This window comes from Danio rerio, chromosome 25 (genome assembly GCF_049306965.1).
Source record: "Danio rerio strain Tuebingen ecotype United States chromosome 25, GRCz12tu, whole genome shotgun sequence".
Lineage (NCBI taxonomy): Eukaryota > Metazoa > Chordata > Actinopteri > Cypriniformes > Danionidae > Danio > Danio rerio.
Window position 1 is genome coordinate 10,309,635 of NC_133200.1, and position 15,366 is coordinate 10,325,000.

Below are 15,366 nucleotides of genomic sequence, written 5' to 3' on the forward strand. Positions count from 1 at the left end.
TTCTAGCCGAAATAAAACAAAAAAGACTTTCTCCAGAAGAAAAAATATTATAGGAAATACAGTGGAAAACTCCTTGCCCTGGTAATCATCATTTGGCAAATATTTGAAAAAGAAATTCACAGGAGGGCTAATAATTTTGACTTTATGTGTTTCAACTGTATGTCATTCATGTGCTAACTGATATGCTGTAATGAAGCTCACCAAGTGTTGGATTAAAGCATCGTTTGATGTGTTTGACCGTGACACACTTTTCATAGGTCTCCTCTTTTTTTTTTTAGGGCCCGAACGGCTGTAAATGGGAGACAGAGATCTAGATCTTCTAGCCTGGGGTGGACGTCTCTCCAGTGTGACAGATATACTACAACAGCGGACACACGGACGTTCTCTGAAAACTTTAATTATATCTACTGACACAAATGACAGAGTGTAGATCACTCGTCTCCTCGGGCTCCAGCACTTGTGTGTATTATTATTTTGCCAACTTTGACAGCGCATACCCGTCAGCGACTGTAAGTCTCCATGTGGCGGCGTTTAGCATTTCTGTTGTGCCAAGGTCATCACACTTGGCTAATAGTCGTTTACTGTCAGCCCGAGGTGTAGCACTTCGTTTAAACACACATAAACGTCTGAAAACACCAGTTTACGATGATACCGCTCTAACATCAAAATTACAAGCTTCTTTACTTAACAATACCTCCTTTAACAACTCAACTAACACATTATATCTTAAATATCTTGTATGTTATTGTGTGGTTTGGCACTAACATGATTTCACCAAGTAGGAAATATTCCTGGATTAACATCTATGTTGATCCTAGAAAAACATTCAAATCAGCCAATCAGAATGAAGCAATAGGTTTAAAGTTTTTCTTAAGTTTAGGGTTACGGTTAGGTTTATGCACTTTTACATAATTTTTATCCAACTACTATTAGCCTTTGATTTTGAAAATAATATACAGTTATTGTTGGGTTTAGGGGTAGGGAATAGGCTTGGATTACATCTTCGAAAAAAAAAAAGATTTTCCAGGATCAACATGTTAATAAAGTTTTAAATAGTTATTTGAGGATGAACGGTGTACATTGCAATGTAAAATAATTTCATGACCAGACCAACAATGATGTTTAAAAGCAGGGGAATCAGAGAGTGGATTTCAATACCTTTTGTGACCTTTTTTTTAGATACTTTACATATGTTTTTAAGACCTCATCACCACTTTCAGCCGGTAACATTGGGAAAATTTAACTTACCTGCTGAAAAAAAAACATCTTAAACCAAGCTGGTTGGCTGATTTTTGGTCATTTCCAGGCAGGTTTCCAGCCATTTCCAGCATGGTCTTAACTGGTCAGGCTGGAAAATGACTAGCCTAAGCTAGCTAAAACAAGCTTGACCAGCTTGGTTCAAGCTGAATTTGGCTGGGCTCCCAGCCTGGCTAGGCTTGGCAAGCTGGTTTTAGCTGGTCATCTTCCAGCCTGACCAGCTAAGACCAGGCTGCGGATGACTGAAAATCAGCCTGGAATGGCTAAAGCCCCTCTAAAACCAGCCTGGTTGACCAGCTAAAATCAGCCTAGGCTGGTTTAAGTTGTTTTTTTTTTTGTTTGTTTTTTTCAGCAGGGATGGGCTAAAAACTGATGGTAAAAAAAACAAATCCTAAACTAAAACATTATTCATCAACTGAATAAAAAATGCTAATCCAGCAGATAGCATCTATTGGCTTCATTCTTTGCGTACAAGTGAAGAATTTAAGAATTGAAGAATTTAAACTTTTAAACCATTTAAACTTTTCAGCTAGAGACTTACGGTCCCATTAACTTCCATTGAAAACAGCTTGTTTTTTGTTCTTGAAAACAGACATTAAAAACAGCTTGTTCTGCAGTATGAAAACTGATGTTTTCTTATTATATTATTCTACTTCGTCTGTTTAGTCATGCACACACTTCTTTGTAGAGGAAGTAGTTTGACTGTTTTCTGTCATTTATTATTCCTAGTCATTTCTCCCATACAAACTGAATCGGAAGTTCTGAAACAATCGCAAAAAGGAATGCACTTCCGCATTGAAGAATAACAACAATGGTACAGTAAGAATAACGATGGTGGTTACTGCAGTAAAGCAGTGTAATGTTAAATCTAGCAGGATTTTATCTATTTTATAAACTACACAGCATCCTAATAATAGCAAGTTAAATTCAGGCAAACTTTAGCACACAACTATAGTAAAATCAAAATTGATACACAATTTATTTTAATATAAGCAATTTAATATAAGACTTTTTAATACATTTTAGGGCCTTCATTTTCTCTAAATTGATTAATCAGCATTTAGTACTTTTTAAGACCCCGCGGACACCCTGAAAAGGAACTCCATGTATTTAGACTTAAATGGCTTAATTTAACATAAATGATGTTTATTACAAACATATGTAGTAGATTTTGTATTACATAATTACATAAATAAAAAGAACAATTTTGTATTATAGAGGTGCTATTACTCAATGTTAGAGTTGCTTGACATCATTATTGCACAATAGGAGCTGTTGGCACTTTATTGTAATTTTTTTTTTTTTTTACTGTAAATAACATTACAAATGCTTATTTTGACACATTTGATCAATTTAATGCAGTTATGCTTAAAACTTATCTGCTTGTTGAGTTGTGAGAATAGGAATTCTGTTTCCAGGTCCAAGCCTCTATATATTTAAATTGACAAAACTATGTTATTGCCATATGTTGTTCACTTTTGGCCCCGAAATGACATGTGATGTAAGACTTAACAAGCAAATTAACATTATAAGTCATAAAAAGTATTAATAATACTGCATGAATAGTATATGTCAATCAATAAATCTCACTAGGCATATTTCCCTTCAAAACCCTTCAAAAAATTGTGCCAATTGAGAACAGAAATATGCCTAATGGAAATTGATCAATTTTACAGTTTTTATGCTTGCATAGGTTGTTTTTTTAAAGGCATTTAAAAAAAGAATATTTTGCAAAACTGCAATGTAATGTTTTTTTTATTTTTTTCTTCTCTAAGTCGAGTGATCAGCTATCGCTAAGTGTTTATTTGTAGAAACAGGGTTCCCAGCCTTAGCCGAATGTATAATCCCCTTACTTTTTCCTGGCTTTCACTGATTAAAAAGCTGAATTTCCATGGTCTATAATAAAAAGAAAAACAAGACACTGCTGTGCTTTGGATGATTTAAAATTGTTCGAGTTTGATTATAATTTTTCATGAATTTAATTGCCATTATTAAAGCAGCGATGAATAATTTACCTGAGATTTTTTAAAGAAATGAAAAGAAACGAGCACCCAGTGTTTGAAGTTGTCATTTTGTAGCCAAAGCTCCTGAAATGTACATTTTCCTGGCATGTTTGCCTTAGTTCAAGGGTAAAGCTTGGTGAATGAATTTGACTTAACTGTTGGCCTGTTGATGAGCAGGAAAGTAATAAAATAGCACTAAAAAAAACATAAAATGTGCAAAATGTGTAAAACAATGTGATTAAAAAAAACATGATACAGTACATGTTGTAGCCAGAGCTCTTGAAATGTACATTTTCCTGGCATATTTTCCTTAGTTAATGGGTAAAGCTTGGACCCTAAATTTGATTTAACTAAAGGCCAGTTGAAAGTAAAAACCTAAAAACCTAAAATAGATTATCCAAATGTGTCAAAAAATATGATAAAAAACAAGATGGAGTATAGAAAAAATACCACAATTTAACAAACGGAAACTAAATGTAAAAGCGACAAGCTCTTCACAATCACTTGGACAAAAATATTTATAAAATTCCCTGACTTTCAATGTCTGGAATAGACCTTTTAAAATTCTATGATAATCCAGAAATTCCATGACCTATGGGAACCCTATAGAAACTATATGCATTGCATTGTGCAAAAAAAAAACCTACCAAAAAGTCTGTCAAGTTTAGTTTTAGTCGCATAACACTCATTGTGCAGTAGCCTCTTTTCACATTTCCGGGTTTCTCAGAAGCGTCATAGTTGGGTAAACTTATCACCGTGAATATTAGAGTACAAAAAATATTTTTTACAATCCTATTTGCTGAAGTAATACAAGGAAAACTCCACAATGGTGTTATCAAGACTTTCAGAAAAAGGGAAAAAAGATGTGTGCGAAACTTATAAAGGCATCAAGAAGTGAGAACAATGTCAAATTTGCTGTCCTGTCCCAATAAATGCTACATTAGAAACACCTCGCACAAGCGGTAATTGATAGAGCTCACTTTTTTATGTTACAGCCTTATTTCAATTGGACTAAATTCGTTTGTTTTTTTTCAAAGTTCTACACACAATACCCTATCATGACAATGTGAATTTTTTTTTAGAAATTGTTGCAAGTTTTTTAAAAATAAAAAACCTGAAAAATTACATGTACATAAGAATTCACAATCTTTGCCGTGACGGATTAAACTGACCTCAGGTACATTCTGTTTCCACTGATCATTCTTGAGATGCTTCAGCAGCCTAATTGAGTTCACCTGTGGTGAATTCAGTTGACTGAACATGATTTGAAAAGGCAAACACCTGTCTATATAAGGTCCCAGGGTTGACAGTGCATGTCAAAGCACAAACCAAGCATGAAGACAAAGGGATTGTCTGTAGACCTCCAAGACAGGATTGTCTCGAGGCACAAGGCTGGGGAAGGTTACAGAAAAATTCTGCTGCTCTGTAAGTTCCAATGAGCACAGCTGCCTCCATCATCTGTAAGTTGAAGATGTTTGGAATCACCAGGACTCTTCCTAGAGCTGGCCGGCCATCTAACCTGAGTGATCAGGGGAGAAGGGCCTTAGTCAGTGATCCATAACCTGATGGTCACTCTGTGTGACCTCCAGCTTTCTTCTGTGCTGAGAGGAGAACCTTACAGAAGGACAACCATCTGTGCAGCAATCCACCAATCAGGCCTGTATGGTAGAGTGGCCAGACAGAAGCCACTCCCCGCCAGGAATTTGCCAAAAGGAATCTAAAGAACTCTCAGACCATAAGAAACTAAATTCTATGGTCTGATGCAATTAAACTGAACTCTTTACTTCAAGTTTGGAGAAAAGCATGGTGGTGGCAGCATCATGCTGTGGTGATGTTTTTTAGCAGCAGGTACAGGAAGACTAGTCAAGATGAGGGAAAGATGAATGCCGCAATGGACAGAGACATCCTGAATGAAAACCTGCTTTAGAGTGCTCTTGACCTCAGACTGGGGCAACGGTTCATCTTCCAGCAGGATAATGACCCAAAGCACACTAAAATATCAATGGAGTGGCATCACAACAACTCTGTGAATGTCCTTGAGTGGCCCAGCCAGAGCCCAGACCTAAATCCTATTGAACATCTCTGGAGAGATCTGAAAATGATTATACCCTGTCACTTCCCTTCCAACCTGACAGAGCTTGAGAGGTACTGCAAAGAGAAATAGGCAAAAATTCCCAGAGACAGGTGTGCCAAGCTTGTGGCATCATATTCAAAAAGCCTTGAGGCTGCAATTGCTGCCAAATGTAAATAAACAAAGTATTGAGCAAAGGCTGTTAAAACTTCTGTACATGTAGTTTTTCAGGTTTTTTTATTTTTAATAAATTTGCAACAATTTTAAAAAAATCTTTATTCACATTGTCATTTTGGGGTATCATGTGTAGAATGTTGAGGAAATAAATGCATTTAATTCATTTTGGAATAAGGCTGTAACATAAAAAAATGTGGAAAAATTTAAGCGCTATGAATACTTTCCGGATGCACTGTATATATAAAAATTTCAAAGATGCTGACGATTGTTAAATGCATCATAAGTCTTGTAAAAAGGGTCCATAGACAACTGACACTTGCATTATTTATGTCACTTTAAACATCTAAAATTTGAGACATGAAAATGTCTGTTTGATTTGACTGAGAATGATTTTCATCATTATATCTACATAAAATGATATAAATTCACATATTTCTAAAATGGCCTGAGTGAGTAAAAATAACATTCATTTTTGAGTGAACTATATATTAATTCAGTGACCTGTCACTATACGTATTTACACAAATTCCACTGAAAACTGTACTGTGCCAAAATGCAGCCCTACGTTAACAGTGTCCAAAAGCACACTCAACTTTTCTGGGCTCTGAGGCATTTAGGGTGGAACATCACATAGTTTAACCTTGTACTGTGGTCAGATGAATCAGTATTCTGACATTTTTCAGAAGAAATTTACAATTTTTTAAATGTTTTTAATAGTACTTAGTTTTGAAATGTTAATAGACTGTTAAAATTATTGTTAATTTTTTACACAAAGTAATAATGGAAACATTCACTGACCTCAAATGTTTGACCAGCTAAAGTGATTTTCCCTCCACGTAGTTCCCAGTTCTCTTGAGTTTTCCAGGTCTGCTGCTCTTTAAACACCACAATTCTCCACCAGTGCAGCAGCCAGTTGATGGTGTTTTTACAATTAGGTATTTGGAGCACGGTTGGCAGTACAACTGTAGCTCCGAAATACCTGCTGTGCCTCCCAGCAGTGGCAAATCTGACTGTAATAGACCTGCTTGGTTATTGTCACCATTTGTATTTGACTGGCACACACACACTCACACACACACAGACAGACACATGCATCCGTTCAGTCCAGGCATGGGTCTGGAACTGGAGAATCTGGGATAGCAGCCAGAGCCCCGTCCGCTTCTCATCAGGCGGTCAAGGTGAGCCTCTGATGCCAGGTATGTGGTGACTGGAGCTGGCAAAGAAACCCTGATGCCACTGCGCTGATGCCCCTGGCAGCATCTGTCTTAGGGAGAGAAGAAAGTTAGAAAAAAATGGCGCTTTTTATCAGAATGTGACCTTGGTTGTGTCTATCATTTATGAGACAGACTGCTGGATCAGCAGGTGGATGAAGGTAAGAGTAATTAATATAATACTCAATCAAGGCTTTTTTTGCTGTCACTGAGTACATTTACATGAATACCAATACTCCAATTTGAATATGATTAAGGTAATACTCTGATTGACATTCTTCCAGTGGTTTTTGATTAGCCTAATCAAACTCAAGTCATAATCGGACTAAACAGAAATGGAATTAAGACATGCATATTGTAATATACTCTAATCTAGTACCTCAGAGTTTGTCACGGGGACATAATAACAATAATAATCAGGCCCGGCCCTAACCAATTTGGCGCCCTAGGCAAGATTTCAGGTGGCGCCCCGTCACATCGCAGTAAATTCCACTGCTAGTGTAAAGTCATAAGAAACTAAACAGCTTTTTGATCGACTACTACAAGCTGGGAAAATGTCAGATAAATATGCCAATGCAATTAACATTATTGCTGAATAGATCTAATATTTACACATTTGCTTGAGAAAGGAATGATGGGGTAGTTACATTACTAATACTATTTTCCATAACATCTATGCCCTTGCATAACATTAGCTGACGTTAAAACTAACAGATAGCACTATAGTGTCAGGGTTCTGCCACTCTGATCTTGTAAATTCTTGTTTTGGTGGCAGATCTCGGACACTACTCATGTCTGGTCGTGTTTCTGTCTCTGTGTGCGCGCGCGCCGTCGTGGGTGTACGCAGAGTGTGCGCGCTCCTGCTTGACGCGGCCGCGTGCGCGCTCTGCGTCCCTCAGACGCGTGCGCTCTTGTACTCGTGTCTGTGTTTTCGTCTGTCAGCAGCATGGTGTTTCATTCCCAGCGTCTCAGTCTTGTTGGTTTCGGTTTTGGTCGGCGCTGGGATGAAGCATGCATGCTGCATATGTGAGCGCATGGTGAGTGTTTTCATTCATCGTGTGCTCGTGTCTTGCGTCTTTTGTCAAAGCACGTGGCTCGGTGTTTACATTGTGGTCACATGCTTTTGTCGTGTGCTTCAGTGTTGTGTTATGTGAGCGCATGGCTTGTATTGTCTCTCTGTGTCATGCGCTCTCCCGTCTATTGTCTAGTCCCACCCTCCTTGTTAACCCATTATTAGTTAACTGTGTTCACCTGTGTGTCAATTTACTTTTTGCTTTATAATCCCCCTCATGTTTTCAGTCCTTTGTCAGTTCGTCGTCGATATTACCCTGTCTTGTTGTCTCCAGTCCTGTTTTGTCCTGCCAGCCCTGTCAAGTTTGTTTTTGCCTTTTTAATTCATGTTTTCCCCTTCGGGGTAGTTTTGTTTTGCCTTTTATTTTTATTTGTAGTTTATAATAAATATTTCTAAATTTTTTCTGCAATTGGGTCTGCACTCCTTTTTTTTCCCTCACCAATCGTGACATATAACTATTTAATGATTAGCAATGTTATGTCATATCTATCAACGTTGGGATGTTAAAATATGGGACAACAAATAGCTTCAAATGATAGAAAACATAGCAAACAATAGAAAATATTGACAATAAAATAAAAAGTTTAACCTATTAAAATCAATGGCCTATACAGAAATTAAATAAAGCTATAAAATCTATTTAACTTTTAATTGTATTTGCATATTGATTAAAGTTACTATAGTTATTTAGTGAAGAGCAGCAGCTGAATCTCTCATTGTGTTTTGTTTGATAACAGAGATGTTAATGTAAGAATGCACAGATCTAAAATGAATGAATGAATGAAGCATTCGACTACTTTAATAACTGTTGTGCTCATTTAAGAGAAAATTATTTGTGTTTAAAATAAAACACGCTGAATAGAGCAAAAAAAAAAAAAAAAACGAAAAAAAGAAGCACTTTTCCGACGGTCCCTTACGTAGAGCTCCACTCCGCGCAAGCTCAGCTCTCCCGGCTAAATGCATATCCCAGGCTAAACGGAGCAGTGCTCGTAATATCGAGCGAAAAAATAAAAATAAAAAGACAGCTGTGAAACATAACCAGCTTTGTCTTTTTGTAGGAAACACACTTTAGATCTTTTTAGGGTAAGAGGTTTTTAAGTTATTGCCATCTATCACTGAATGTGTGTCAGGAATATTGAAAACAAAACCAACTTAACCGCACTCATTTCTGGCACCCCCTGGATGTACAGCGCCCTTAGCATTTGCCTATACTGACTATGCCACGGGCCGGCCCTGATAATAATATTAATAATAATAATACGATACGACTGTAGCCATATTGCGCTGGACCGCACACGGGATGATTGGTGGAGAGGAGACAATTATGATGGGTATGGTTGACCAGGATGCCAGGATTAAACGTCTACACTTTTTCAAAGGACATCCAATGATTTTTAACGACCACAGAGAGTTAGGCCCTCAGTTTAACATCTCATTCATCTCATTCAAGACGGCGCTCACTGAGCAGTATGGAGTCCTCTACATTATACTGTGGTGTTAGGTCCCACACAGAACACAGGTTGAGCACCCCCTGCTGGCCTCACTAACACCGCTTCTGGCAGCAACCTAAACTTTCCCATGTGGTCTCCCATCCAGGTACTGACCGGGTGCAGCCCTGCTTAGCTTCAGGGGCGACCATGTGAGAGTTGCAGAGAGGTAGCTGCCGGATAAGTTAGTAAATGAAATGACAGAGGTGGCCTGTTTTTGTATCAGCTGTCGTCTGTTTAAAAAAAAAAATTAAAAAACAAAACCATCAAATTCCCGCCTAAAGTATAAAATTATAACGCTCTAAAGCGAACACTAAGCGCAAAACAAGAAACAACAAGGTTGTGTATTGAAAGATAATGAGCGTTAATCAAAAACATGTTTAGACAAAATCTGATTTTCCACTTATATTTGAGTGTTTTGTGTGACTACGGTTTTCATCCTTTGCTTTTCTTCCCACATTCTGCGCATACATTTCCAAATGGGCAGGCTTCAGCATCATCATTGGTCCATTAGTCGAGATTAACAGATGCTCCTTCAGCCAATCAGACAAAGGGGGAGTTGACGTTACTCCATTGCAACTCGTGGCTGCCCAGTGGCATTTGTTTCCAGGATTTTCAGAAAATATACCTGTCAGTGATCATAGGAGATTCATTCATTCATTCATTCATTTTCTTTTCAGGAATATCTAAGGATTGCGAGGGAAGATGAACAGACTGTTGGATTTCATCTAAATTATCTTAATGTGTATTCTGAAGATGAACAAAGTTCTCCGGGATGAGTAATTAATAAACAGAATGTTCATTTTTTGGCTGAACTAATCCTTTAAACGGCCCGAGGATAAGTAAATAACACATTTTCATTTGTGTTTTCTTGTAAAGCATAATCCATTAATCCTCAAAAAAGTACTATTTTCTAAATGTCCACAAGGCCAAAGATGCCAGTAGTTGACGCAGGATCCAAAATGTGTTTACGGAGGCAGTTTTCAATATGCCTGAATCATTTGATATAAATTCCATCAATAACGCACATTCTTCTTTAGCTTAACCCTAAGACTTTATCAAAGGAATCCTATTTGAAGCAAATATTATAATATTGAGCTGAACATCCTGCAAAGCAGTGACAATGTTTACATGGACATTAGTAAACTAATTATGTACCTTAATCTGAAGAAGACAGTAATTTGAATTAGGTGTTTACATGAGTTGCTCTTTGAATGTTCCTGTTTAACATGGTATCGTACAAAGTCTGATTAACGTCCTTACATCATCATTACACACCTCGCCAATATTTTTAAAATGTAAGATTTTAATATTCAGAATGACTAGAATGTCAGTATGAAGATAACGTCATGATGCTGCCTTTTGTTTTTAAGCATTTTTCACTTCCTCTAATTTATCTGCAAATCTCAGGTGAAACATTGACTGATCTAAAATTTGAGACGGAGACATTTCTGGTTGATTTGATTAAGAATGATCTTTATTATTCAAGTTTATTACATTAAAATATGTCTTGGAAGGCCTAAGGGTGAGTAAATTTACATTCATTTTTGAGAGAACTATATCTTTAATTCAGTGTTACCTGCTGTTTTATTAATTTTCAGAGTAAAATTTGTTTCAAAGTAATACAACGTGACGTGATGCTGCCCACTTTGATATTTAAGACATTTATATAATGAATCTAAATATGTATTTCTTTTACAAAGATATTGAAATTGTTTCTATAACTCTTTATTTAACCATAGTCATTATAAAGTATGCTATCTGTACACAAAAGCTAATTTGAGTCATAGAAAAATGATAAAGACACCTCAAATCTCCAGTTTAAAGTATCTTCACATAGGTGAAAATCTTTTTAAGTTAAATGAATTCTAAAACAAATCAACACCCGTCATATACTGCGTAAGTGCATGAATTCAGTGTTCATTAAAGTGCAGAGTTGGACAATGTTGCTTGGCAACAGTAAACTGACATCATTGGACTAATGAACTATACAACTTTTTGATTGTATTTCATTATCCAACCTTTCCTTCTCATCTCATATACTGTCTGATCGAGAGCAATTGTTTAGGCTTATAATTATGATGGTGGACATCACAAATAGGCCACAGCCATGTCAACCTGCAGCCCAAGACCGCTTACTCACTGAAGCTAAGCAGGGCTGAGCCTGGTCAGTACCTGGATGGGAGACCACTAGGGAACACTAGGTTACTGTTGGAAGTGGTGTTAGTGAGGTCAACCTGTGGTCTGTGTGAGTCCTAATGCCCCATTAAAAGTGAAGGGGACACTACACTGTCAGTGGGTGCCGTCTTTCGGATGAGACGTTAAACCGAGGTCCTGACTCTCTGTGGTCATTAAAAATCCCATGGCACTTCTCGTAAAAGAGCAGGGGTGTCCTGGCCAAAGTCCCTCTAGCAGCCCTTATGATCATGGCCTCCCAATCATCCCTTTCCACCGAATTGGCTCTATCACTGTCTCTCCACTCTACCAATAGCTGGTGTGTGGTGAGCGCACTGGCGCCGTTGTCCTGTGGCAGCCGTCGCATCATCCAAGTGGATGCTGCACACTGGTGGTGGTGTGGAGAGACCCCCCCCTCATGATTGTGAAGCGCTTTGGGTGTATGGCCATACACAATAAATGTGCTATATAAACACACATTACATTACATTACATTACATGTCAGGTGAAGTTAAAGTTCAACACAAAATTACTCATTTATTTCATAGAAAAACTTGCTTCAAAACTTCTCATGCTTCATTTTGAGCCAGTCGTAGCTAATGCATGTGTCTGAAAAAAGCAAATAAAACTTGAAATAGTTTGACCTTTGAGGTAAAGGTAAAAGCATGAACATTTTTAGATTGCAGGACATTTAAAAAAGCTAAATATTCAATCGATGCTAAAAAATGTTTCCGTTGCAATGTGAGTCACAATAAGGGACAGTTTGCAAAGTTTAAGTGATTAGAGTGAAATTATTACTGAAAAAAAAAACACTCAAAATTGACACCTAAACATGGTCAAACTGTGCATTTATAATCTAATAAGTATAATGCTATGTTCACACCACATACGGTACACATGAATAAATTGTGAAATTCAGACATAAATGTGAACATTTTAAGTTTACTCACTTCACTATAGATGTGAATTTGCATCATGGGCAGAGCTTCTGTCTGTCTGGCGACTTGTGTGAATGAGCATGACAGGACCCCATCTTCTCTTCCCCAGCACACCACACAATACCTTAAAACATTATGCATTTGTGATAACACCTCACACAGGTGAGTGGGCTTGACAAACCACATGTACCTTTTCATCTCTCTGACATTTGGACCATACACTTTTTTACAATCATTCCATATCTCTAAAAAAACACATTGCGCATTTCTGAAATATGCTTCACCTTTGAGTGGGTTTGACAAACCACCTGTAGAAACACTCTCTCCTCTCTATAAAAACGTATCCTAGCATTTAATTCTCTGAGAACTAACAGTTCTCTTCTTGTTGAATTACTGAATGCCTCCTTAATTGTAAGTCGCTATAGAAAAAAGCATCCGCTAAATGACTAAGGCCCAATCCCAATTCTACCCCTTAGCCCTTCTTGTGAAGGGTTAGTGGTGTCCTAATTTCTTTAGCTTGAAGGTGTAGGGCTAAGGGGAAGGGGTGAATACCCCTTTCGAACAAAGATTTTTCAGGACCACACTCGAAACCAAGGGGTAAGAAAATTTCCCAGAATACATCAGCCACAACGGCAGGATATCTGCACACGGAATAAGGAGATCCACAAACTAGTATTTTTTTTGTCATTATTATGAATTTTTACAACAAACAAGCATATGTGAATGAATGCGATTGACACCATCTTCTCGACAAGAAGTTTGGGCTGAGGAGAGCCCACTTGTCCTGCGGGGACCTTTGCAGCTGGATACGTGATGGACGGGTGGGAGAAATGGCGCTTCGTGTGCCTGGCTGCTCTGTCTCTGGAGGATATTGAAGATATTTACCTATTCGAAACTTTGATAACAGGGTTTCAGCTGATGGGCTTATGTGGGGCCCTGGGGTATCGGCGATTGATGAAAGTGGTCAGAGCTGCTCAAAACCCCATCAGGCTGGCCGGCTTAATTGAAATGCAGATGGGTAGGGTCGCTAAATATTTAGACAATGGTCATAGACCGCAAATTGGAAAACATCGGGGTGAAACTAGCGGCTTTGCAACAACATTTGGCCAGATCTGGAGACGAGTGACAGACATTAAATATCTGTGAAATTGGCAGATGTTGAGTTGAAATCAAGTCAACTTTATGGTAATGAGCTGTGACGCGGTTCGGCGGCAAGCAATCAGAATGTATAAGTCCAGAGGAGTTCAGAGAATACAGTCACTGTGAACTTTGGTTTCGACCAAAGTTGTTTCCAAGGGTTTGCTTATTGCAGTTGCCAGATTTTCAATTATTTAAAATGTTTTTTTTTTTTACAGGAACATAAATTTAAAAAGTTACTGGCGAGTTACTGATGTGCATTATTGTTATATGTGTTTATCTTTAAAAAAGCAGGAATCTCATGCGACAGTTCAAAACAGTATTGCTGCTTCAGGATATTCAGACACATGGACACAGTGGATAAATAGGTGGAGCAAAGCCCAACCACATGCAACTTGATCTTCCATTGTTAAATTAATTTGATAAGAAGTGCGCAACATTTTCACGCTAGAAAGAATGTTTTATGCAGGAATGTAACTGATATGCTGCAATGGCCCCTTTAAATACGAGATCAATGTAGCAAATTTTGCCGCTCTTGCCGCTGGTGCTGAAGGTAGACAGTGTTGTCGCCAGGGCGGGCAAAGGGACCTAGGACGCTATCACGGCTTTTGGTGTGAATACACAGTTAAGGCTGATTTATACTTCTGCGTGAAACGCCGGCGTATGCTACGGCGCTGACGCATAGCCCTTCGCCGTGGCCGTCGGCGTCGCTGACGAGCACCTCTCAAAAAATGTAACTACATGTCGCAACGACGCATAGCGCAAGCTCTGTGATTGGTCAGCTTGATAGCGCTGACGAGTCTGGGCGGGACCAAGAGCTGCGTGAATTTTGCGAGCCTGATGGAGTGATTGTTTACAAGTATGGAGTCCCGTGAAGGAGCTCCGGATGGAAAGTTTTGTTTTGTGTTTACCTCATAGTTAAAGTTGTTGCACGTCCGCCGGTTCCTGCCTCAAAATAAGCGAGTTTGAGCCACTTGTACATTCAGGAAGTGTTCAGGAAAAGCAAAAAAGCAGCGAAGAAACTTGACACAGAGGAACATTTACACCTCACTGCCAACTAGCGTTTCGGAGGTATTAATGCAGACCAACAGAGACAGCGCGCAGAAGTATAAATGCACAGCCACGCGCATTGCATGCACCGTGGGTTACACTGGTCACTTGACGCAGAAGTATAAATTAGGCTTTAGGGGTAATTTTTGAAGGGGTAAAAATAGAATTGGGCCTAAATGTAAATGTAATAAAGAAATCAGTTAGAAGTGTATGAGAGTGTGTGTGCGTGTAAATGAGAGTGTATGGGTGTTTCCCAGTACTGTGTTGCAGCTGGAAGAGCATCCACTGCATAAAACATGCTGGAATTGTTGGCGGTTTAGTCTACTGCTGCCTACTACAGTCTAAGCTGAAGCAATATGAATGAATGAATTATTAAATGAATAAAAATTATTACTGATTTAGTAAAAAATAAATAAATAAATAAAATTACATTCTTCTTTTATTTATTTTTTTTCCTTTCACTGGCTCTCACTTTATATAAATGAATTCAAAATGAATTCAAAACCACTCTTTAGCTGACAAGGTTGTCGACCCTGTGCTGATGTTCATTTAAAATGCATGTGTGTGTCACCAATTAAATCACCTTTTCTTATTTTCTCCTCACACACTCTCAGTTGACTACAACACCACTGAGTCCGCTGGACTGGTGACTGCAGATGGAGGAGGGGGAGGATGAGGACATAAAAGACTAATGATTCTACAAGCAGAGGAGGACATTAGCTGAGGGTATGTGTACAGGACATTGATTACTAACAGTGGTGGATGAAGTATACAAATCAAGTGCTTGT

At 38.2% G+C, this 15,366-nt stretch overlaps 1 long non-coding RNA gene across 3 annotated transcripts in view; it reads right to left on the minus strand.

Annotated features, from left to right (window-relative positions):
* The window catches only part of LOC141380900 (uncharacterized), a 140,484-nt gene that overhangs the window by 8,756 nt on the left and 116,362 nt on the right, over positions 1-15,366 (minus strand). The window contains exons 5-6 of one of the 3 annotated variants that reach the window (XR_012400266.1): positions 12,404-12,515; positions 6,307-6,772 (exon numbers count right to left, since the gene is read on the minus strand). This is a non-coding gene — a long non-coding RNA (uncharacterized lncRNA). The remainder of the gene's footprint in view (positions 1-6,306; positions 6,773-12,403; positions 12,516-15,366) is intronic. The other 2 variants (XR_012400265.1, XR_012400264.1) reach the window with 2 other exon arrangements.